This window comes from Pteropus vampyrus, unplaced genomic scaffold (assembly GCF_000151845.1).
Source record: "Pteropus vampyrus isolate Shadow unplaced genomic scaffold, Pvam_2.0 Scaffold67, whole genome shotgun sequence".
In the NCBI taxonomy this organism is placed as follows: Eukaryota; Metazoa; Chordata; class Mammalia; order Chiroptera; family Pteropodidae; genus Pteropus; species Pteropus vampyrus.
This window is the reverse complement of record NW_011888848.1, coordinates 2,777,196-2,801,593: the sequence shown is the minus strand read 5'-3', so window position 1 is coordinate 2,801,593 and position 24,398 is coordinate 2,777,196. Positions and strand designations below refer to the sequence as shown.

Here is a 24,398-nt window from a genome sequence, read left to right as displayed (position 1 = left end):
GAAGACTAGGAGACTGAATTTTGGGTTCAAGTCCTGACTCTGCCATCAGTTAGCATGTAGACTTTGCACATATCACTTAACATCAATGAGCTTCTGGCTTTTCATCTATGGAATGAAGAAAATTACCTAAAATACATTATGTTTTATGTTTTCTTTTTAATAAGCTATCTGTTACAACTAAAAAAAAAAATTACTAATTTCCCATGAGCTACTTTTCATTAATCTGCTTGTTTTTTGCATTATAGAAATAATATGATCCTACCTCTTTTTATTATTTGTTTCTGTCTAATAGAACAAACTAGATATCCAGGCCAGACATTTGATAAATATGAAAGAACATCAACATTGTTAACACAGCCTGGCAATACAAAAAGTTCTAATAATAACTAATATTCACTGAATGTTTACTCTGTGTCCTGATCTGTGTTAAGTACTTTATATGACTTGTGTGTGAGGCTCCAACACAATGAAAAACAATGTGAAACATATCTTGAACTGTAAAAATTCCAAACTGAAATGTCAAAAAGGTCCTAGTAGATACATAAGTATTTTGAAAATCCATATAGGTAGCAATGATCCTTTGGAGATCAATAATATTACAAATGCTATTCTATTTCTTTTTCACAGCAGTCTTTCCCATCTCAGTAAATGATAAGTCTATAATGGCAGTTGTCAGGCCAGAAACCTTGCAGCCATCCTGGATTCCTCTTTCCCTCCTAACTTCAAATACACCACCAAATCCAGTCAGCTCCAACCTCCTCTCACCATCCTTACTCTGTCCTTGCCCCTCCATCCCAGCATTCTCCTACTCCATTTTATTCTCAGCACAGCAGCTCTTGTGAGCCTGTCGAAATGACAGTTTGATCCTGTCAATTACTAAAATTGTCCACTGGCTTTGCATCTCACTCAGCACGAAAGCCTGAGGCCCTTCTATTTGACATGATCGGACACTGTGCTGATCTCTTACTCTACACCACTTGACTTACCCAACTCCAGCTATGCTGATCTCCTGGCTGTTATTCCTACACAACAGGCACCCTCGAACTGAGGGTGCCTGGAAGAGCCTGGAAGGCTCTTCCCCCAGAGAGCTACATGGCCATTTCCCTCCTCTCCTTCACATATTTGCTGAAATGTCACCTTCTCACCGAGGCCTCCCTGACACCACACTCTACTGCTCCCTTGCCTCCTTTGCTACTTTATTTTTCTCTATTTATAGCATTTCTTACAATCTGACATGATACATATTTTAATTGTTTACTTGTTTATTGTCTGTCCCTTCACTAAAGTATAAGTACCATAAGGGCAGGTATTTTTTTATTTTGTTTTGTTTATGACTGTAGCTCCAACATCTAGAAACGTGTCTCCCATATAATTGATAGTGAATAAATAAATCGATAAATGAATGAATGAATAGCTATACTTTGAAAACATAGTTTTTCACATCTGGCTTTACAGAGGACCTTTTCCTCCTTACCTGTACCTACAGATTCTTTTTCCTCTAATTGTTTTTCCTTTCTCTTATAAAAGTTTGCCCCACTACCTGAATAAACTGTTTTCCTAAGTTTGACTAGTGAGAGTTTAACTAGAAAGAGATACTGTATCTTTTATTTCTTCCCATCTAATAGCAAATTTTTCCCTTGCAAAACTCTTATTAAAAACAAAATCTGTAGCTATGCTTATTCTCTGTCACTGGTAAATTTCTTGAAAGAGTAGTTCATGCATGTAGTCTCCTCTTTCTGGCTGTTCATTTATTCCTTGATTCACCATTTAACCTCAAATCTGATGCTATCCATGTGCAAAAACTCATCATTACTTCTGGCCATACTTAACCTTCTAAGAGCTCAGTTCAAAGCTTTATCCTTGATCATATTCTCTACTCTTTTTGTAGAAAGCGATTCTCCATAAAGGGCAATCATTTTCTCTTCAGCTTCTAGCACACATCATCCTGGTTCTTCATCTTGTCTTAAATGGGTCCTCTTCATTCTCTCACCTTTCTAACGTACTAGCTCTAAACAGCTCTGGCCTCAATTACTTTTATTTTTGTAGAATCTTTCACTCCAGAATTCTATGAAAACTTCTATGGTTTTGACTATCTTGTGAAAATGGCATTCTAAACAATAATGACTAAAACTTGTCCCTTGAAACTCCAGACATTTCCCATTTGTTGCATAACATCTTCTGGATTTTTTCTGGTATCATGAATGTTGCATATTTACATCTGTACTCACTGAGTCAATCGGAATCATCTCTTCTTCATAACTTTCCTATTTCTCTTTAAACTTCCCCCAAAAAGATAAAAATTGGAGTCATTCAAAAGGTGTGAAAGGAGACTAACAAAACCTTGTAATTAAGAGAGTAGGGGATGAGATTGTTGAAGATGGGAAGGGAAGCAGTGTTCAGAGCATTCTTAATGATTAAGTTAAATATGTTAATTTCTAACATTTTACTTTTTAATCAAATATGGAAAATCATTAAAAACTTTTAATTCTGGGTGGTGGAAGTCAGTGACTTAATTATTCCTTTAAATTATTAGTGTTATAATTTTCTCCAAAAATATGTCTTTTAAGTAAAGAATAATTGATATGTCTTAACATATAAGAAAACGTTTGCATTAAATGGAAAACAATGCAGTCAATTATCTGTTTATTTTTCTAAATACCATTAAACAAAAATACATGTTCAGAAATAACTGCATGTTTAGTGTGGCATTGCCTAAACAAGAAAACTAAATCTTAGATTCAGATGTGAGCTTAGCAGTTATTGAACTCAACATGAATCTTTTATTCAGCATCTTTGAAGAGTGGCCATCCAGCCTTGGCTCCAGTGAAGAAATTATGACCTCCAGGAGCTGTTCTTTCCATTTTGGAAACAAATTCCTAAGCTGTTTATCCCTATATTAAGTAAAAGTCGAATTACTTTTCCATTCCTATTCAGTTTTTCTGATTCTGCCTATTAAATCTACTCAGAATAAATCTTACACTCGATTAACCTAGTAGTTTTATTTAACTTTCTGTGATTATATCTTAAATGATAAAAAAGCCTCTGCTTAGCTTTGGTCAGTTTTCTTATGGGAGAGGACCTATTTCTATATGGATATTCTGATATAACCCTGAATAAAGTAGGTATAACAGGAATATTTTTTAACTACAGAAATTGGAAATTTAATAAATTTTCCAACTTAAGAGATGAAGGTAAAGTACTATAACTACAACTCTCTGTTAACAACTTTTTGTAAATAATTAGATCCTGTGCCCTTAAAAATGAAGAGTAATGCTGATGCCGAAATTCTTTATTTGTATTAAGGTTATGATCTAAAATAAACATTACTTTAATGTCAATATGTATTCAGTGAGTCCATAAAGTAAAAACAACCTTCTCAAAAATGAAAATAGCTTCAAATCATTTAAATATGATGATAATATGTTTAATTCAATGAATAGCAATAAGAAGCTAAAAGTTATTGGTCAACCACTCCTAGGGGAAGGCCTGAGCATTTTCTAATCTTCAAACACCTGCCATTAATTCTCAAGAGCTTTAACTGAACTGATAATTATGGTTGCAACTTCTGTTAGGATTTTGAGAGACTCCAAAAAAGTTTGTTTCTTTTAATCCAAATTCTCCAAAATTAATCTTGATTTTTCATCTTTCTAACATTTTGGTTAATTTTCTTATAAAAATAATGCAAAACTTAAACCCATAGTCTTCATTTTCATTTTTAGGGACATTATCTTTTACTATTTTTAAAAAGTTCCTGATACATTTCTGTCTTTTGCAACTTGCATCTAATTTCCTGCTTTAGTTTTAGTTATTTCTTGCTAATCCTCTTAGGCATCCACTTTTATTTTGTGGTATTCCCACTTGTGTTTCAACTCCTTGTTCAAATTTTTCTGTAGACAACCAGCTGTTAAGCTTAAGAACACCAGATGTTAGTGTAAGATTTGAGATGCTGTTACCAGGGCAACCAGTATTGAGTGCCGGCTGTCCTCATCAATTGTGCATTACTCCAAAGGGGGATTGAACTTCACCTTTCTCTATGAAAATAAGACAAACAAAACACATTTGTAGCACAAATTTAGAGAGGTGGCTAGAACACCCTTCTGAGTGTAAACTATGTTCATACTCTCCCAATGATTCTGCTCTACATAAAAAAGAACAAAGTAACAAATGTTTAATAAAGAAAAATATGCCACAAAGACAGCTTTAACCATTACCACTTGGAGGGTCAATTACGTTTTGATGATTTTCAAGGTTATAGATGAGTTGCCTCATTCAGTGGATGATAAGGGAAAGCTTCGAGACTTTCCATCCATTTTTCCCTCCCCTCAGTAGCTCAGAGGCAACTGAGATTTTTTCCCCCTGCATCCATGCGAGGCAGTCCCTCACGTAAAAAGAGAAATCCTGCATTCAAGTTATAACATAGACCAGTGAACAGTTAAGCGAGAGATTGAGGATGTTCACTGCAGAAAGGAAAATACTTTAGCCTCCTTCTGACATTCCAGAATCACAGAATCTTAGGACACAGAACTTAATGATAATGTTGCACAACCCTATTACTTTCAGGTAAATAAATCAAATAGTTTAGACTTTAAAACTGTACTCATTTACTTTATGATTCCAGTCAATTCATCTTAAGCTCTTGACATCCAGTTATATCAAAGTGTTACTGTGTAGTATGGTGAGAAAAATCCAAGTCATGAATAGGGTATGAGAACCATCTCTGGCAAATTGTTACTTTTCACAAATTATGTTTTCACAAGCTTCATTTTTAACAAATACACAGTGAGTAGGATAATAACTACTATTCTATTTACGGCACCATTGAGTGGTCAATTGACATACTATGTTATTTACAGTACACTGTAAATGTAGTAAAAGTGTTATTATTCTCATTGTTTTACATTGAAAAATCCTAAAATAAAAAGTAACATGTGTGATGGAACATTGTTTCCTCTCCCATATGTAACCAAAGTCACCACTGTGCCAGGTAAATTTTTACAGACAAAAAATTTAGAATATAAACTATTTTCTAAAAGTCGTAGAACTATGCACATGAATTCTAAAGTTTTGAGTTGTTGTTTTGTTTGCTGATTCACTTTGCCTGATGTAATATTATCATATATTCCTTATGTTTTCCATTTGGATTACCTAAAAGTTTATTTTTTATCATAGCACTATAAGATAGGAAGAAAAAAAGACTGTTGCAATTGTGTTTTAACCAAGACACCATACGTTCTTTCATATATCACTCCACTATTTCAAATGACATCCTAAATCAAATTTGATAAATGCACATTTTTTCTAGTTTTATTGAAAAATGATTGGCATTTAAAACTGTACAGGTTTAAGGCATACACCATAATGGTTACATATAATTTGAAATGATTATCACAATAGGTTCAGCTAATATTCACTTTCTTATATGGATACAATAAAAAAGAAGAAAAGAAGAAAGGAAAAACATTTTTCTTCTTATGATAATTACTCAGTACTTATTTATCTTATAACTGGTAGTTTGTACTTTTTGACCATCTCCCTTAAATTCCCCCCCCCCCGCACCCTTCACCTCCAGTAACAAGTGTGATCTCTTTCTCTCTATGAGTTCAGATATTTAGTTTTAGTTTTAGTTTTAGTTTTTAGATTCTACATTTATGTAAAATCATATAGTATTTGTCTGACTTATTTCACTTAACATAATGCCTTCAAGGTCCAAATATGTTGTCCCAAATGATAGAATCTGCTCAACTTTTATGGATGAATAATATTCCATTATGTATATATATACATGTATATATACGTGTGTGTATATATCTGTGTATATGCATATATGTGTGTGTGTGTGTGTGTATAAGTATATATACCACAACTTCTTCTTTATCCATTCATCCATCGATGGACAGATTGTTTCCATGTCTTAGCTATTGACAGTGATGCTGCAATGAACATGGGTGCAAATATCTTTTCAAATTAGCGTTTTTGTTCCCTTCAGATATATACTCGAAAGTGGAATTACTGAATCATATGGTTGTTCTATTTTTAATTTTTTTGAAAAACTTCTATAGTGTTTTCCATAGTAGCTGTCCCAATTTACAGTCCCACCAACAGAGCACAAGGGTTCCCTTTTCTCTGTATTCACATCAGTACTTTTTTTCTCTTGTCCTTTTGATGTGAGCCTTTTCTAACAAGTGTGAGGTAATATCTCATTGTGGTTTTAATTTGCATTTCTCTAATGACTAATGATATTGAGCATCTTTTCATGTACCTGTTGGCCTTTCATATATCTTCTTTGGAAAAATGTCTATTTAGGTTCTTTGCCTATTTTTTAATTGGGTTATTTGTGTGTTTTTTGCTACTGAGTTATATGAGTTTTTATATTTTGGATGTTAACCCCTTATCAGATATGAAGTTTGAAAATATTTTCCCATTCCTTAGATTTATTTTTTTACTTTGTTGATGGTTTCTTTTGCTGTGCAGAAGCTTTTTAGTTTGATGTAGTCCCACTTATTTATTTTTTATTTTGTTGCTTATGATTTAGATATCATATTTAAAAAATTCATTACCAGAACCCATTTCAAGGAGTTTTGTTGCTATGTTTTTTTTTTTTTTATCAAATCTTACATTTACATCTTTAATTCATTTTGAGTTGATTTTTTTTTAGTGGTATAAGTTTCATTCTTTTACATGTGAATATCCAATTATCCCAGCACCATTTATTAAAGAGGCTGTCATTTCTCTTCTGAGTATTCTCGGCTCTCTTGGCAAATATTAGTTGACCATATATGCTTAGGTTTATTTCTGTCTGTTTCATTAGTCTACTTGTCTGTTTTTATGCTGCTATCACACTCTTTGGATGACTATAGCTTTATAGTAGAGCTTGAAATCAGGAAGTGTGCCTCATTATTTGTTCCTCTTTCTCATTATTTCTTTGGCTATTTGAGGTCTTTGTAGATTCATATAATTTTAGGAGTGTTTTTTCTACTTCTGTAAAAACGACATTGGAATCTTAATAGGGATTGCATTAAATCTACAGATGGCTTTTGGTAGTGCTAATTATTCCAGTCCATGAATCCATGAACATGGGATGACTTTCCATTTCTTTGTTCTACAAATGCTCATTTTTATGTGGCAGAGAAAAGCAGGTCTTTGGCAGTTCACAGTATATAGAAACTACCGTCAGTGTTAAACAGAAGGCCATGCCTGTAGAGGCTGGAATGGAAACATTTCTGGACAATGTGCAGGGCTTTCCCTATTGTGGAATATGACCTTGCAAGTTTATAATTAATAACACTCCTTTGCTTCAGTTGGACAGCCTTGGGAAATTGAACAATGAGGCAATTTTGCATGTCTTCTCAATAGAAATGTTTTATTCATAAACCAAGTAATAATCAACAAGACATAGTGTGTTAGATTTTAATGTTAACTAGCTTTTAAAGTAACAACTGATTAGAAATTTAATGGGTTTTATTTTCTTTTTTAATTTCATACTTATACCCTCCCAAAAACTAAAGGCTGAGTGACTTTTTTTTGCCCCTTCTCCTTACCTATATCTTTCTACCTATTCTTCTAAAGTCAGAAAAGTATCTCTATAGCTAAAACTCTCTGAAAGTCAATGTAAGGTGAACATATTTTAAAAATAGATTTCTTGCTTGTTCCACTTATTAGAGTAGAGCATGACATTTGGGGAGGCTTTATGGGGATGGCAAAAGAAGTACCACTCCACAGTGTGCCTGTTTGACAATCGTTTTCCCTCTTATGGAATCACATCCAACACATCATCCATGAATTCACCATAACTCATCATGTCACACCTGACAATATAAAGGGAAAAGCAAATTATTACTTTTTTTTCCAATAAAGGTCAACAAATATCAAATGTACTATGGAAATCTTTGGTGCAATTGCTGCTAAACCTAGATATGCTAAATGGTTTCATTTGCCATAATCAGAAATACAAAGAGAACAAATGAAAACACTTTTTGGTAAGTTATTGCTATTAACTACAGAATACTGATAGAAAAAAAAAAAAAAAAACATTTAAGTCAATGACATAGTCCAAAGAAGAGTTAGGTGAATATTTTCCCTCTGTGGAGCCCTTGCTTCCATGTCTTCCTCCTGCACTCCAGTTTATAAGTTTTCCTAAAGGCAAGTAAGTTATTTAGCTCATCTCTGAATGCAAGTTCACAATGCAGTTTCTGGTACATGGAAGATAATCGGTGAACAGTTATCAAATACAGGAATTCTGAACTCTAAAGATAATTTAATTTAATTTAAGATAATATTCTACCAGCATTTTAAGAGAGAGCAAGAGAACTCTTCAAAAAATTTAGTTGACCACTTCTATTGAAGTAAAAAAAAACTGAGAATTTATTTGGAATTGTCTAAATTGCAAAACTCTTTTTGCATTTTTTATGACCTAGGATAGAAATTATTGATAACATGATAACATACATTAAAAGTTATATTAAATATATGAATTATATAGAGATTATATTACAGGGGTAGTGGAATGGACTGTTTTACCATCTCTTACCTTTCTAGAGAACTTTATTAACAAAATACTAATTATCTCAAGTTCAAGTATGAATATTAATCTCAATTTTTTAAAGGATCACTCAAAAACAGGTGCAGATGTGATATTTATGGATTACAAATTACCTATAATTTATAAGATTTGCACTCGTATTCAAGAATCAAAGATGATATTGTCACTCCTCCCATTTTTGTTATACCTTCCCTAAAATCATACATATTAACTAAAAAAAAGTCCTACTGGACTTAATATATGGTAAGCACTGTGGAGGAAGTTTAAATTCATGAATGCATGCCTAGCATCATTTAGTTTTGTAAAAATTTTAACTAACCACAGAGGGCAAAAATTATGTGCTTGAGCACAGCTGCTTCTAATCTTTGGTATCCAGTTCAACCAATTGCCCTCCTGCCTCATAGATTTAGTTTTCCTTATGTTCTCTCAATTTCTTAAATAAAACAAAATGAGCAGAAAGGTTATTATTAAGGATTTAAGAAATTTAAAACAGCGTTACATACAGACATATGTTCACATTTCTTAATAGTTGATATCAAGCATATAATATTTTGGAAAGTTAAAAAAAAATGTCCAATTACTGTATTTAACTTTCTAAAATCACAAGATGTCTAAAAAAAGATTTTATTTGCCTGTGTGGGAAAATATTCCAAACATATAAAAGGGTTTTCCTGATGGATTAGGAATGAAATATCCCAAGTCTCCACATCACAAAAATTCATTACATTAAGCTGTTTTTATGAGTGCTTGATTGCCCCACATAAGTTTATGTTCTTGATTGATCTCATTCCCCTTTCTCAGGGACTCTAAAAAATTGGTCTTCCATGCTATTAAGAAATGGTTAGCTTGCGGTACTCAGAGCAAGGAAATTACCCCTTTCCCTTTCATGTAAATCTCTTCATTTATCTGGGAAGTTTACTTGATTCTTTATGCCTATTTTTTCAAATGTTTCTTAAGAGGATATAGAGATTAAATGAGACCTAGACATGCAATTTGTAAAATTCCCATAAGTCATTTCATTCCTAGAACAGAATAATCATATTTTAATGGGAATTTAAAAAACTTTAATTTAGACTATAAAGAATAAAGTAAAATCCAAGATATAAGCAAATCCATGATAATAGCAGTTTACAAAAGCAAAGGATACTGAAGAAGTTGTGGTTGGCAGAACTTCGCTCCTCTTTATCTTACTCACTGATTTATTCATTCACTTATTCAACAAATAGTATTTGCCCATTGTGAAACCAATTTTCTCTTTCTACTAAAGAGTGTGTAAATAGTCAATTAAGCTCATATAAAATGAAGCTCAGATAATATTTAAAATGTACTTTCTGAGTTTGCACAACATGCCATCAATTTATGAAACAACTTGCTCATTGGCATGAAAACAACTCAGGGGTTACAAACTTAGACAAAAAAGATAAAACTGGTTATATGTAGAAAGACGAACTTGGATATCTAAATATCCATTATAAATTAATTTTATAACAGTGATCTATGTCTTATTAAATAAATGGTCAAATGCTCTTACAACATACTGCCTAAAGTTTCAGAGTTTCAAACTGACATTTATATTGTTAAACAACATGTAAACTTTCCTTTGCATTAGTTATCATTGATAATTAGAAAAAATGCTTATAACTAATTAATTAAATTCTCTTTTCCTACTGAGTCTTCACAATAATGATAAATTTAATTATAAAGGAATAAAGAACTGGGCATGTTTCTATTTTTTCTATTTTCTTTTTTCCTACTGGTTTGTCCATTCTATTGTCATAGAAAATGGTTTAATAATATTTTCACTGTATAAATATATTATCTATTATAATTATGAATATTTGGAGGATCCAAGCATTTGATTTTTCTGTTTTTATCTGAATTTTTCTGTTTTGACAATATGAAGAGGTTAATATACGAAGAAGTTAATCCCATTTAAAAAATTTACCTACTCGTTAGAAGCTTAACTCATGTTTTGATAAAGAAGAATGTTCGTATTAATATTAAATACTAATTTGGCTTACCACTATATATGAATCCTCACACAATCTCATATCCTCTTTCTCTGGAAAATCAAGAGTTATCTAAATTTCTGTGTATTCTAAAATAGTAATCCTAAACTCATTAAATTTTTCAGAAAAAAAAAAGTATTTTTAATCCTGTTGAAAAGTTGGTACATGTTGTTCCTTTTGTAAATTTTTTAGAATTGAAATATATTTAATATTTAAATATAGTAGCCATGTTTTAACATTTTAATTATCCTAAATTTTCAATCTTTAAAACTTCTAAGACCTTGACATTTTTACAATAAAGTGGTTCTAGAATTCCAACAGAGTCAAGCAACCATATAACAATAAATTTTTAAATGTTTTAACCTTATAAAGAAATTTCAAACTCTTACATTTGCAACCACCAACAGCTTGCACTAAAAAACAAATCTGGTAATAGTTAACAGTCACAGACTTTCTTTGTAAGCATGAGTTTTCTCTTTCTTGTGTTTCTGACATTAACAATTTAGTTTCAAAAATTTGTAAATTAGATAGGCAACAATAAATCCTTTATGCTAATTTATCAATATTCAAATGAATTTTATAAATTTTTATTAAAAAATTTCTCATATAATTTTGCCATTTGCCACAAAATTCAGGCAAATACAAAGAAATTAGCTCCAATTATATAGCACAATAGTTAAAAGACCATGATGGACTTGATTCTATCACTTACAAAACTGTATAACTATAAGCAAGTTACTTCACTTTCTTATGCATCTGTAAAATCTTACTTCATGGAGTTTTTCTAAGAATGAAGTGATGTGACATATATAAAGAACTTAGAACAATGCCTGGCACTTAATAATTGCTGTGTTAGCTATTGCTATCGTTATTCTTGTCATCAGGGCAAAATTTGAGAAACTAAATCCATAGATAATCTCCAAGTCTCAGTTGGTCAACCCATCACTTTTTACTCATCAGTGGACTGGTTTTTAACCAGAAGTCTCTGAACTTGGTTGGGAAAGCATCACATCTTTTGTTTTTGTCCACTAACCTCTAACTACATGTTTTTTCAATTGTGAATGTACACTACAGATCACAGTGGTATTCGCAGTATTTGTGACTTTGTCAACAATAGAAATCACAGATATATAGAAATAGAGTTATCTCTGAATCTCAAAATGTGGTTTCCACTCATCACCATTGTAATATTATGGTAGCTATTAAACCTACAGCTAGATCTAGTTATTTAATATATAAATAAACACATATATTGCTATATCACAAATTTGGCTAGTCACATTTCAATATAAATGATGTTTCTGTCGGTTATATTGTTTTATTTAAACATTATTTTGAGAAAGCATTGTAAGTTTTGCCAGATTGTATAAGGGGTCCTGTATACTTGAGCTAGTAATTAAGCACATGATGGATAGAGTGAACTTCAGTAAACTTTATTTACTCTTTTCTTTTTTCTGATTCTCAGATGAATGTACCAATAAATTAAAAAATGACTAAACAATGAGCAACTAAATGAAGAAAAGATAATTATCACAAGTACCAGAGTTTTCAAAACTGCTTTATTTTGAAATTTAAATTAAGAATATGAATTGAATTGTCAACAATGGGTAGATAAGAAAATCTGAGACTAATAAGCAACTTGGTGTTTATGATGGTTTAGTTTATGTGTCAACTTTGGTAGGCTACTGTACCCAGTCACTTAATAAAACACTGATCAAGTGTTGCTATTCCAATATTTTGTAGATGTGGTTAACATCTACAATCAGTTGACTTTAAGTCTCATCTAATCATCTAATCAGCTGAACCTTAAGAGAAAAACCTGAGATTTCCCAGAGAAGAAAAAATTCCGCCTGAGACTGCAGTGTCAACTCTTTCTGAGTTTCTAGCCAGTGGATTTCAGATGAGCCCCAAAATCATGTGAAACAATTTCTTTTAAAATATAGATAGGTAGGTAAATAAAGATAAATATGGACTATAGACATATATTTCTATATGGTCTCTCTTTTTTCTCTCTCTTGCTCTTTTTCTATGACTGTTTCTGTTTCTTTGGAAAATTCTGACTGATATAGTGTTCATTATTACTCAACCTACTTGATTTCAAATAGAATAAAGGTGAAGAAAAACTATTTTTCTTTCCACGTTTTTCTTATACTCCTACATCCTTTTTACTTTGTCTTTTAAATTTGTTTCTTGACATTTAAATACCACCTAAGAAGCATTTTTGAAGACACAAATAGAAATATACCTTTATCTTGTTTTGTAAATATTCAGATAATTAATATTTCTAATTTCTTAGAATAACTAATATCAGCTATTGTGTTAAAACTATGGCAACATACTTTTTTATGAGCCTAAAGAATCTAATGAGTTATTTTTCAAAGTTTGGAAGGAGTAGGTTTCCCAAGAATGTGAAAGCCAAGAAAGTTATACAGGTTTTCCAAATTAAAAAGCAATAAAAACTCTTTGGAGCATCCCACCAAAAATAAGATTTAATGTATATAATCTAATTCACTTGCTTTTAATCTTTTACATAATACCTTGCATTTTCTTCCAAAGATTATGAATACCACTGAGAAATCCTTGGTTGCATTTGAAGTCAGTGAAAAATCCAACGATATATATAATAATTTAAGATTTAAAAATAATTTGAGTCTACGGCCATGCCACTCTGAACAAGCCCAATCTCATCTGATTTTGGAAGCTAAGCAAGGTCGGACCTGGTTAGTACTTGGATGGGAGACCAACTAGGAAGACCAGGTGCTGTAGGCATAAAAAAAAAAAAATAAAGTAAAATAAGGGATTGTAAGCTAACAAGATTCTTGCAATCTGTGAGGTCAACCAAGGATTGCCTCACCTAAAAAAAATTAAAAATTAAAATAATTAAAATTAAAAAATAATTTGAGAAAATGTAAAAACATTTAAGTTCATAGTTTCAAATGAACTTATGTTTAGATGTTTGCAATGTCATGGATAATAAATTTCTACTTATAAGATGATTGAAATTATGAGATAATGACCAGGTAGTAATTTAACTAATAAGGTACTGATGCTAGTAAAAAGCTGGCTTTTGTGACATACTATTCTTTCACTGAAGAATAATATCAGACATTTCCAAACTTTGGAATCAGACTCTGAGTTTAAAGAAAAGCATGCAATGCATTCAATATTTTTATATACCTTTCACATAATGGAATTTATGTAGGAATATGCATTATAGGCCAAATTTAGCATTACTCTCAACTCCAATCACAAAAACTGCGACTGGATACCAACCTAATCAATTTCCTGGGGGTTTTATCATTAGTGGTCAACTCTTCATCCCTTCTAAATTTTCAACAATTTTAATTTCCCAAGAATTCATGTGTTTTTATTTAAATCTCATCCGTTAGGAAGTAAACTAAATGTCCTGACCATTGTTTTCAAACAGTCGTGTTTGAAAGAGCATATTGTAAGCCTCTGGTTCTTTCTTTCTTTAAACAATATGCATATAAATGAAGAGCCTAGAACTCATAATTCTCTAGAGGCTGTCTCAGAACTACCAGGCTTTTCGGCCCTAGGTTTCTGGTTAAAAATAGATTACAAGTAGGAAAAAAGCTCACAATAAGGAACTGTCTTCAAAGTATTATCTTCATTATTATAGTCTATATATTGCAGAAATGCACAAATTTTTATTTTTTTAATTTTAAAGGAGGAAAAACTTTTTTAAAAGCTTTACAGTCATTGATAGAGATAAGAATGATAGAGATATTGGTGACAATGAAGTTCCTTGGCATATCCACTTATTCATTCATTCACTCATACATTCAACTAATAAATATAGAGCACTTATCATACGTCAGGTGCCATGGGAGATACTGGCTTCACAATGGTATAATGTGAGCTCATGTGGAGCTTGCTATTCGGTGGAGTAGATAATGCTTAGATAATACTCTGAATAAATGTGGCACAGTGCTGTGGAAGCATATACTAAAAGAGAAGGGTCAGAGAAAGTTTTTCCAAGGAAGTGATATTTGAGATGAGATCTGAAGGATACCTAGGAGTTAACTAATTGAAGAGAAGCTGTGCTGAGAAAAAGTTTCAAAAAGTGGAAATGGTTTATGTTAAGCCTCTGTGGCAGCAGAAAGCATGCTGAAAAGAAGTACAAAGAGTTGAAAGCAAGGTGGCAATGGAGTGAGATGAGGCTAGCTCAGCCATGACACTGATATTGGTACTTTCCATTAACATGTCTAACACTGTTCACCCCACTCTGGTGATTCCCTGAGATCCCTGCCGCATCCAGCAATCTTGTCAGGCCTGAGACTCTTCCAGTGGCTTTTCCATAGGAGCAGACTGCCTCCGTTTATACTTCAAACTCAAAGGACCACAAAGCCCACATGAGTGGTGGCTGCCCTAGGCTTACATTGAAAATTTTCTCAAATGTCTACAAACTCCACAAAAGTGACAGCTACCTTCAGATCACACTATAGACTCTCTCAAATGTCCACAAACTTCACACAAGCAGCAGCCAGTCTTGACGCACATCGTAGCTCTTGTCAAGCAGCTCCAGGCCCAGCACAAACAGCGGATGTCTCAACTTGTATTGTAACACCCATCAGGTGGCCCCAAGTCTAGCATTAGTGGCAGTCAGTTTTGGCTTCTAACATAGCTCCAAATAAGTGTCCACAAGCCCAGAACGAGTAGTGGCGGGCCTCAGCTCGCATTGTTGTGCCTATCAAAGGGTCCCAAGTCCGGCACAAGTGGCTGCTGGCTTTGGTTTGCAGTGTAGCCTCTTTCAAGTGTCTTGAAGCCCAGAACAAGTGGCGACCACAGATCACTTTATAGCCCCTACCAACAGGCCCAAGATCTGTAAAAGTGGCAGCTGACACTGGCTTTTCCTGGAGCTCCTCCCAAGAGGCTTCAGACCCACCCAACACACCTGGTCGCTAACCTTGGCCTGCACCAAAACCCTGCTAAAGTAACTCATGATTCATGGGATCACCTCCACACAGTAGCTTGCCTACTATTGTTGCAGTCGGCTTTCACAACCAATCAGCCTGAGGTCAATGCCACCCTCTGATGTGTCAACAGCAATCAAGGTTCAATTATAAGAGGACACAATCAACCTACATAGGGGACAGGCCTGAAGCACCTGGATCAGGTGACCAGGGAGACTGTGCCACTGAGACTCACGAGACACCTTCTACATAAGGCCACTCTGTCAAGGCTACGAGACATAGAAAATCTACCTAATATTTAAAAGAAACAAACATAGGGAGTTAGCCAAAACTAGGAGACAAAGAAATATGTTCTAAATGAAAGAACAGGTCAAAAATCCAGAAAAAGAATTAAATTAAATGGAGACAAGCAGTCTCTACCAGATACAGAGTTCGAAACTCTGGTTATAAGGATACTCAATGAATTTGGGAGAAGAATAGAGGAGCTCAGTGAGAACTTCAACAAAGAGACATAAAACATAAAGAGGGCATAGAAAACACACAAAAAATAAATCAGAACTGAAGAATACAATAACTGAAATGAAGAGTACACTAGAGGAAATCGACATCTGATTATGACAATGAAAGTATGACAATTAAGTAGATGATGATCAGAGATCTGGAAGACAAGGTAACAGAAAATAATTGCAACAACATAAAGAAAAATAAATTTTAAAAAATGACGATAGTTTAAGGGACAACTTGAAGCATACCAACATTTCCATCTTAGGGGTCTAAGAAGGAGAAGAGATAGAGAAATGAATTGAAAACCTATTTAAAGACATAATGACAGAAATCTTCCCAAATTTGGAAAAGGAAATAGACGTACAAGTCCAGGAAGCATAGAGTGCCAAATAAGATAAACCCAAAAAGGCTAACACCAAGACACATCGTAATTAAAATGATAAAATTTAAAGACAAAGAATCTTAAAAGTAGCAAGAGAAAAGCAGTTAATTACCTTCAAGAAAGCTCCCATAAAACTATCAGCTAATTTTTCAACAAAAATCTTGTAGGCCAGAAGAGAATGGCACGAAATATTCAAAGAGATGAAAGGTAAAAACATACAACCAAGATTATTCTACCCAACAAGGGTATCTTTTATAATTGAAGGAGAGATAAAGTTTTCCAGACAAGAAAACCCAAAGGAGTACATCACCACTAAGCCAGTACTACTAGAAATGTAAAGGAACTTATTAAACAGAAAAGAAAAATTTTAAACTATATGAAAAAGTATATATAGAAAAGAAAAAATTCACTGACAAAGGTAAACACTAGTAAAAACAATGGATCAAATAATTGTAAAGCTAGTACAACGGTTAAAAGACAAAAGTAGGAAGATCATGCGTAATTTCAACAATAAAGAAATACAAATACATACACACGCAAAGTGAAAAATAATGTAAAAACATAAATGTGGAGGAAATAAGTAAAAATTGTAGTGATTTTAGAATTTGTCTGAACCCGTGACCATCAATTTAAAATAAACCACTATAAACATAACTTGGTGTATATGAAGCACATGATAAGCACATCCAAAAATCTATAGCAAATATACAAGAATTAAGAAAAAGAAATTGAAACATAATACTATAGAAAGTAATAAACATATAGGAGAAAAGAGGAAAAGAATTAAAAAAAAAAACAGAGAAAAACAATTGGAAAATAATGAACAAAATGGCAATAACTACGTACAAATCAATAATTAGCATAAATGTAAATGGCCTAAATGTGCCAATCAAAAGACATAGAGTGATCGAGTGCATTAAAAAAAAAAACAACAAGCCTGTATATATGCTGCCTATAAGAGACTCATTTCAGATTGAATGACACACACAGACTGAAAGCAGAAGAATAGAAAAGGATATTTCTTGCAAATAGAAACCAAGAAAACTAGGGTAGTAATATTATGTCAGACAAAATAAACTTTAAAACAATGGCTATAACAAGAGACATAAAAAAGGGCATTTTATAACAAATGATAAAAGGATCAATCCAACAAAAAGATATAACTTTTGTAAACACAAAAATCTACACACAAAATATTAGAATACCAAACATATAAGACAAATATTGATGGAATTATATGGAGAGCTCAACAATCATACCGTAATAATAGGGGACTTTAACATCCCATTGACATCATTGGATAGATCAAACAAACAGAAAATCAACAAAGAACTGTGGTCTTAAGTGACACATTAAACCAGATAGAGTTAGTTAATATTTTTAGAGCATTTCACCCCAAAGCAGCAGAATATACATTCTTTTCAAGTGTACCAGGAACATTTCCAAGATGGACCACATGTTAGGTCACAAAACAAATCTTAAAAATATAAGATTGAAATTATATGAAGCAGCTTCTCTGATAACAATGGTATGAATCTACAAATTAATTTCAAGAAGAAAACTGAAAAACTCACAAATATGTGTATGCTAAATAAGATGTTACTAACAATAAATGAGTCAACCACAAGATTGAAAAAAAATCAAAAAATACCTTGAGACAAATGAAAATGAAAACAAAATGACCCCAAATCTATGGGACACAGCAAAAGTAGTTCTAAGAGCAAAATTCATAGCAAAATAGGTCTACCTCAAGAAACAAAAAAATCTCAAACAATTTAACTACATACCTAAAGGAACTAGGAAAAAAGAATGAACAAAGCCTAAGTGAGTAGAAGGAAGGAAATAATAAAGATTAGAGTGAAAATAAACAACATAGAGACTAAATATATATATACACACACACACACACACACACACACACACACACACACACACACACACACATATATATATATGTATATAAAAGACCAATGACCAAGAGCTGGTTCTTTGAAAAGATAATAAACTACAAGAAAGGGAGATATAAAGACATAAATAAAAGAAAGGGCATACCATGTTTATGGATAGGGAGAATTAACATCATTAAAATGTCCATAGCAATGTAGAGATTCAATGCAATCCAATAGCATTTTTATAGAACTAGAACAAATAATCCTAAAATTTATTTAGAACCACAAAGGATTCTGAATAGCCAAAGCAAAACTGAGAAAAAACAAAGCTGGAGGTATAACGCTGATATCAAACTATATGAGTAGGCTATAGTAATCAAAAACGCATGGGGCATAAAAACAGACACATAGATCAAAGGAACAGAAAATAGAGCCCCCAAATAAACCCACACTTACATGGCCAAGTAATCTAGGAAAAAAGAGGCAAGAATATACAATGGAGTAAAGAATCTATTCAATAAATGGTGTTAGAAAGACTGGACAGATACATGCAAAAAAAATGAAAGTAATCTACTTTCTTACATCTTACATATATGAGAACAAACTCAAAATAAATAAGATTTAAATGTAAGACTGGAAACCATAAAACTCCTAGAAGAAAACGGGCAATAAACTCTTTGATATTGGTCTTATCAACATTTTTTGGATATGTCTCCCAAGGCAAAAACAACAAAAACAAAAATTAAAAAATAGGACTACATTAAACTAAAAAGTTTTCATACTGCAAAGGAAACTATCGATGACATGGATGTACCTAGAAGATATTATGCTAAGTGAAACAAGTCAGACAGAGAAAGAAAAACACCATATGATCTCACTTATATATGGAATCTAAAGAACAAAATAAACAAATAAACAATAGGAACAGACTCACAGACACAGAGAACAAACTGATGATTGTCAGATAGGAGAGGAGTTGGGGGCTGAGTGAAAAAGTAAAGCAATTAAGGAGTAGAAATTGGTAGTTGCAAAATAGTCATGGAGATGTAAATTACAGCATAAGGAACATTGTAATAACTACATGTGGGGACAGATGGGTATTAGATATCGGGGTGATCACTTCATAAGTTATATAAATGTCTAATCGCTGTGTTATATACCTGAAACTAATATAAAATTGTATGTCAACTGGAATAAAAATTTTTTAAATATTTGCAGATATTTAAGTTAAAGAGAGCCCCCATACACTTCTGTGGCTCCTCAACTTTTTCTAGAGCTTGTCTCATTTTAGTCATTATCGTCATTTTTATAGATGAGCATAATAAATTTAGGATAGTTAAGTAACTTGCTTAAGATGATACAACCAGTTCTCACATAAGCCCTCTCACCAGCATTTTAGCATTGTGTGCATGTGTGTGCGTGCACACACGCACACACATATATCTTTTTTTCTCTCCACTGAGAAAGTCTTGATTGTGATTAATATTTAAAATAAAATCAAAATAATGGGACCATGCTTCATAGTCTTAAAATTAATCCAAATATTACACTTACTTTTAATTAAAGTTGCTGTCAAACACAGTGTGCCCAACAGATAGTAGAAATATATAACACATAAAACAGACTGCATAATGAGATCATTGAGTCTTCATTTTCCATATGGCCTTCTGGGCAGTTTGGCTTTGAATGTGTTGGTAAGATTCCTGACCTGTTGTCACATATGGGGTTCACAGAAAATTCAAGAGTTGGCTCTGGTTGTAGTTCCTCGGGTTAAGAGGACAGAAGTTAATATTATTGACTCCCCCACAGAAAAGAAGACAAAAAGACACTCCTTCAAGATTTACCTTCATATACTTCCCTTTCCCATGTGGCCAGTTTGGATTTCACAGAAGCATAACTGGTCAACTTAGAGATACTCTCAGAGTAAAGCAAAGTACTCAAGAAGAAATTTTAGCATTAGATCCAAAACAAATCCCAGTTGAATGCTAGGTTCCTAGAGGATGAAGTTGATTTATGTTTAAAAAAAAAAAAAATTCAGGAGTCAATTACTCCAAGAAGTAGTTTCATGATCTTCACTTAGAATCTAAGCCTATCTTTCCTCACTTTGCCTTTACTCCAACTTTTAGGCTCCAGTTTGGGACCTCTCTCCCCTCTCTTCTGTCACATAGCCAGGGATTATCCCAGGTGCTCCACTTTAGGCCCCTCACTCTAAGGACCTATACTCTCAGTAGTGCAAATGCCCTCCTTTTCCCCATCTACCCCTTCCCACACTTCCAGCCCTCCCCTCAGAACTTCAGTCCCATGCTGACTCCAGAATTACACAAAAATGTTTTACTCTGAACATCAATGACATAACTTGCACAGAGGGTAGTGTTTAAAAGGGAGCTGCAGGGAAGAAAGATAGGTTATTTTTCTTTTTTTTTAAGAGGATATATTTTCCCCTCGGATATACTTTCACTTTCTTTGTTTCTTTCTCGTTTCCTGCAATAAAACCTTTGAAAGCTTTTGGTATTGACTTTGAGTGCTTGCTTCAGGTGTGAAAACTATTATACTGCTTTCTAAACTAAAGAATGCAGGGAGGAAAAAACAACTTGGAATTGACTGGTGGTAGTAAAGGGAGGGAGCTGACAAAAGGAAGACACAGTCCTCAAGAGCACAGAAATATCCCCAAAAGTTTAAATTGGTCAGAAATCTCCCCCACCCACATAATTCCAATCTTCCTCTTGGCTCTACTACTCAGGACCCCGACTCCTGGGCTGTAAGACCTGGAGAACTTTCTGTTTCTACTACACAACTGGATATGGAATGAAAAAGAGAGATTCTTAACACAGTTTCAGGAATATTATGAGTTGGATAGAACTTTATGAAAACCTAACCACTGTCATGTTTTCCTCAGAACATGTATTTTTGAGTTTGGGTCAAACTTTAGGGTGCTCAAGCCAGATGGCTTGGGTTTGAATCTACGACTTGAGAAAGGCATGATCTTTGACAATTTATTTAACCTCAGTTTTTTCATTTATAAAATAAGAACCATTTTGTTATAAACTTCATAGGGCTATGGTGAGGATTAAGTGAATTAATTAATGTAAAGAAATAAGAACATTTTCCAGTACTATATGGAATTAAATTAGAAATATAAATAAACAAGCATTTTGGAAGTTTTCTGAATACATGTATAACTATGATCATGCAATCATAATCCATTTAGAAAAGAGTATGGTTATCTATTTTTGCCATTATCACTCCAAAGATTCAGTGAGGTGACGTATGTGAAATTCTCAGCAAAGTACTTCACATATAGCAGTACTCAACGGTAACTATTATCGTCACTATTACCATCATCATCATCATCATGTATCGTTACTACATGACCACCTTTTTTTCCCCCACGGCATCCTCATCAAGAGTATCTCAATTGGCAGTCCCAGGTGTTACTATAGAACCTCTCGAATGATTGACCCAACAAGTACTCTCTGATTTTGGTCAAAATTCGATCGTATTTTTACTGCTCTGGTCTAGCTTGTGAACTGCTATATCTACACAGGGCTTATTAAGTCCACAGAATGTTAGGACTGTGGCAAAACCAGGTTTACTGATCATTAGAGTAATCTTTAATAAAGACAGTGCCGTTCCAAAATTGTAGGTCAGCTCCTAATATCCATATGGCTACCTTGTACCTAAACATGAGGAAAGTGGTGACCCTAATTTACATTTGACAGTGTTTCTTAGGAAATCTTATTATTAAATGCAATTGACTACTTCTTTGAGGAGGACCAGAAAGGTAAAGTTTCCAAAATGGTAACACAACTATTTAGAAACAGAAAAAAGGAATCAAATAACGGCTGTTGCAGTGTTTCTAACTTTCGAAATACCAAATTAGATTTTGTTTTGTTTTGCTTTGCCTTGCTTATAGAAGTAAACATTTGTTTGGGTGGCCATCTTAGAATCTGTCTAGCACTAACTTTTGTCATAGTGTGCAAATATTTTCTTGCCTTGTGTTTTCTCTGAGTAAACATATAGAGAATGTGATTTTCCATATGTACTCTGTCATTTGCAGTGCTTTGGATGATTTGATTAGTCTGACATATACAATATCCCTGAGTCAAAATAAACCTAGCCACTAACTTTCTAAGTGACATTGAGCTATTCCCTCTAGATGTACAATTTCTTTGTAATACAGATTCATCTCTCCTAAGAGAAAACCATGTTATGTTTCTCTTCATGCTTCCTATATTATTATAGCAATAATAGCTGCATAACTCAATTTAATGTATTTTAAAAATAATTATTAAACAACTTATATCTATATTTAGCTTAGTTCTGGTGGAGGAAAGGGCTAGAAGAGTAATGGCACACTGATGACATAGAGCAGAGAAATTCCTGCCCTCTCTATCATCAAAGCCAAAGACATATACACAGCTACCTATAATATAGGCCAGACTACATAAACATTAAACGATACTTTAAAGTCTTCAGAAAAATAATGCCCTAACTAAACAAAATCACCCTAAATCCAGAACATGAATGATGCTGTTATTACTTATTTCTCCTATCTTCCATCTATTTTTTAGTGTTCTTTGATCCATTCTTTGCATTCTTCTTGTTGGAAAGTAATATTCTTGATATGTTTAATAAGGAGACCCCCTTCTTTGTTCCTAGATGCTTTGGCTGCTGATCAACAAAAGCCATTGAAAGACTTAATCCTCTAAGCTTGGCACCACATCAGTCTGGAAGTAGTTTACATGCAGAGTCCTTTGGAGTAAATACTCATTAGAGGTTCTGTTGGCTCATTTGGTCACCTACATTTTGCAGTGGGTGGCCCAGTTGGTATCCTCATTATTTTAATTTCCACCCCTGAAAATAATCCAGATGTAGCAACCTGACACGACTTTCTTTGGTACCCTAAATTCATTGTAATGGAGTGTTCATTTATTTGTGATGTTAGTTAATAGGTCCAGAGAAGTAAGGGCCTCAGGCTGGTAAGGCTGTAATAATTTTTTTGCTAATACAGTATACCTTTTTCATGCAACCTCCCAAAATGCAATCTGACCATTTCATGGGTAATTCGCCAGTAATTTCTCATACCTGGGAACATAGAGAATTGTGTCATCTCCCTTCCTCATTCCCTCACTCTCTTTCCTTCTCCCCTCTTCTCTACACTCCTATCTTTACATAAATGAACAAACCACTTCGCAGAGGCAAAATTTAACACGGTTATTCACAAATTACAGAGCAAAACTATTGCTTTTTCATTTACAATCTAGATAGATCTTTACTATCTAAAGCTTCTTGATTAGTACTTGGATCAGAGAAGTAAATTGTCTGTGATATCATCTTTCTAGGTTTAACCATAAAATTTTCAAGAAAAAAATCAATTAATGTTTCTTGACAAGCTATTAAGTGCAGAGTGAAGTATTGTTAAAATATAAGGAGGAAGACCATTTCTTTCTCTTGTGGAGCTAACATTCTTGTTATAAAGCCAATATAAGTAGGTTGGTACATTTTTTTTCTCATGATTATTATGATAATCTACCAATTGAGATATTTATTAATATACAGATTAAAATTATAACATATATAAAGCTCTTAGAACAGTTTATGGCTGTTTCTTTTAGGTATCAATATATAGGAAGCTATTGAATTCTTCTCATATGAATTAGCATCAATTTTGAATAAGAAAACAAAGTTTTTAATTTTAGAATTATAAAACTCTAAGGTTATTTTGTTAATTTCCCCATGTGTGACAGGAAATAGAGAGGAGATGTGATATTGGGGCATGAGGAAGTGTGGCCATCTAATAAATATTGGACATTCTATCGTATATTTGATTTCGTTATCTCACTTAATACTCAAACTGACCATGCAAGATATATATTGTTTTGTCCATTGTGGAAAAAAAGAAAAGAAAAGAAAAAAAAACTAAACTAAACTAAAACGTGGGCCAACAAAAGTTAAATAATGAACCAGGATTTGAAGTCAAGTTCATCTGGCTCAAAAACTCACATGTTCCCCACTCCTTGAGCTCTAATCAGACTACTTAATATCATTTTTTAAAAGACAGAGAGTGTAGGAAGCATCCTGTCATCTTGTGCAAAGTCATATAATATCTTGGATTTTAACTGCCGCTAAGATTTAATAACT

The 24,398-nt window shown here is 33.1% G+C and overlaps 1 protein-coding gene and 1 pseudogene across 1 annotated transcript in view; one reads left to right on the top strand and one right to left on the bottom strand.

The window, feature by feature from the left end:
• Positions 1-24,398, bottom strand: part of DKK2 (dickkopf WNT signaling pathway inhibitor 2) — a 100,364-nt gene that overhangs the window by 24,298 nt on the left and 51,668 nt on the right. The gene's annotated exons all lie outside the window — the stretch shown is intronic.
• LOC111740740 lies at positions 13,199-13,317 on the top strand (annotated as a pseudogene).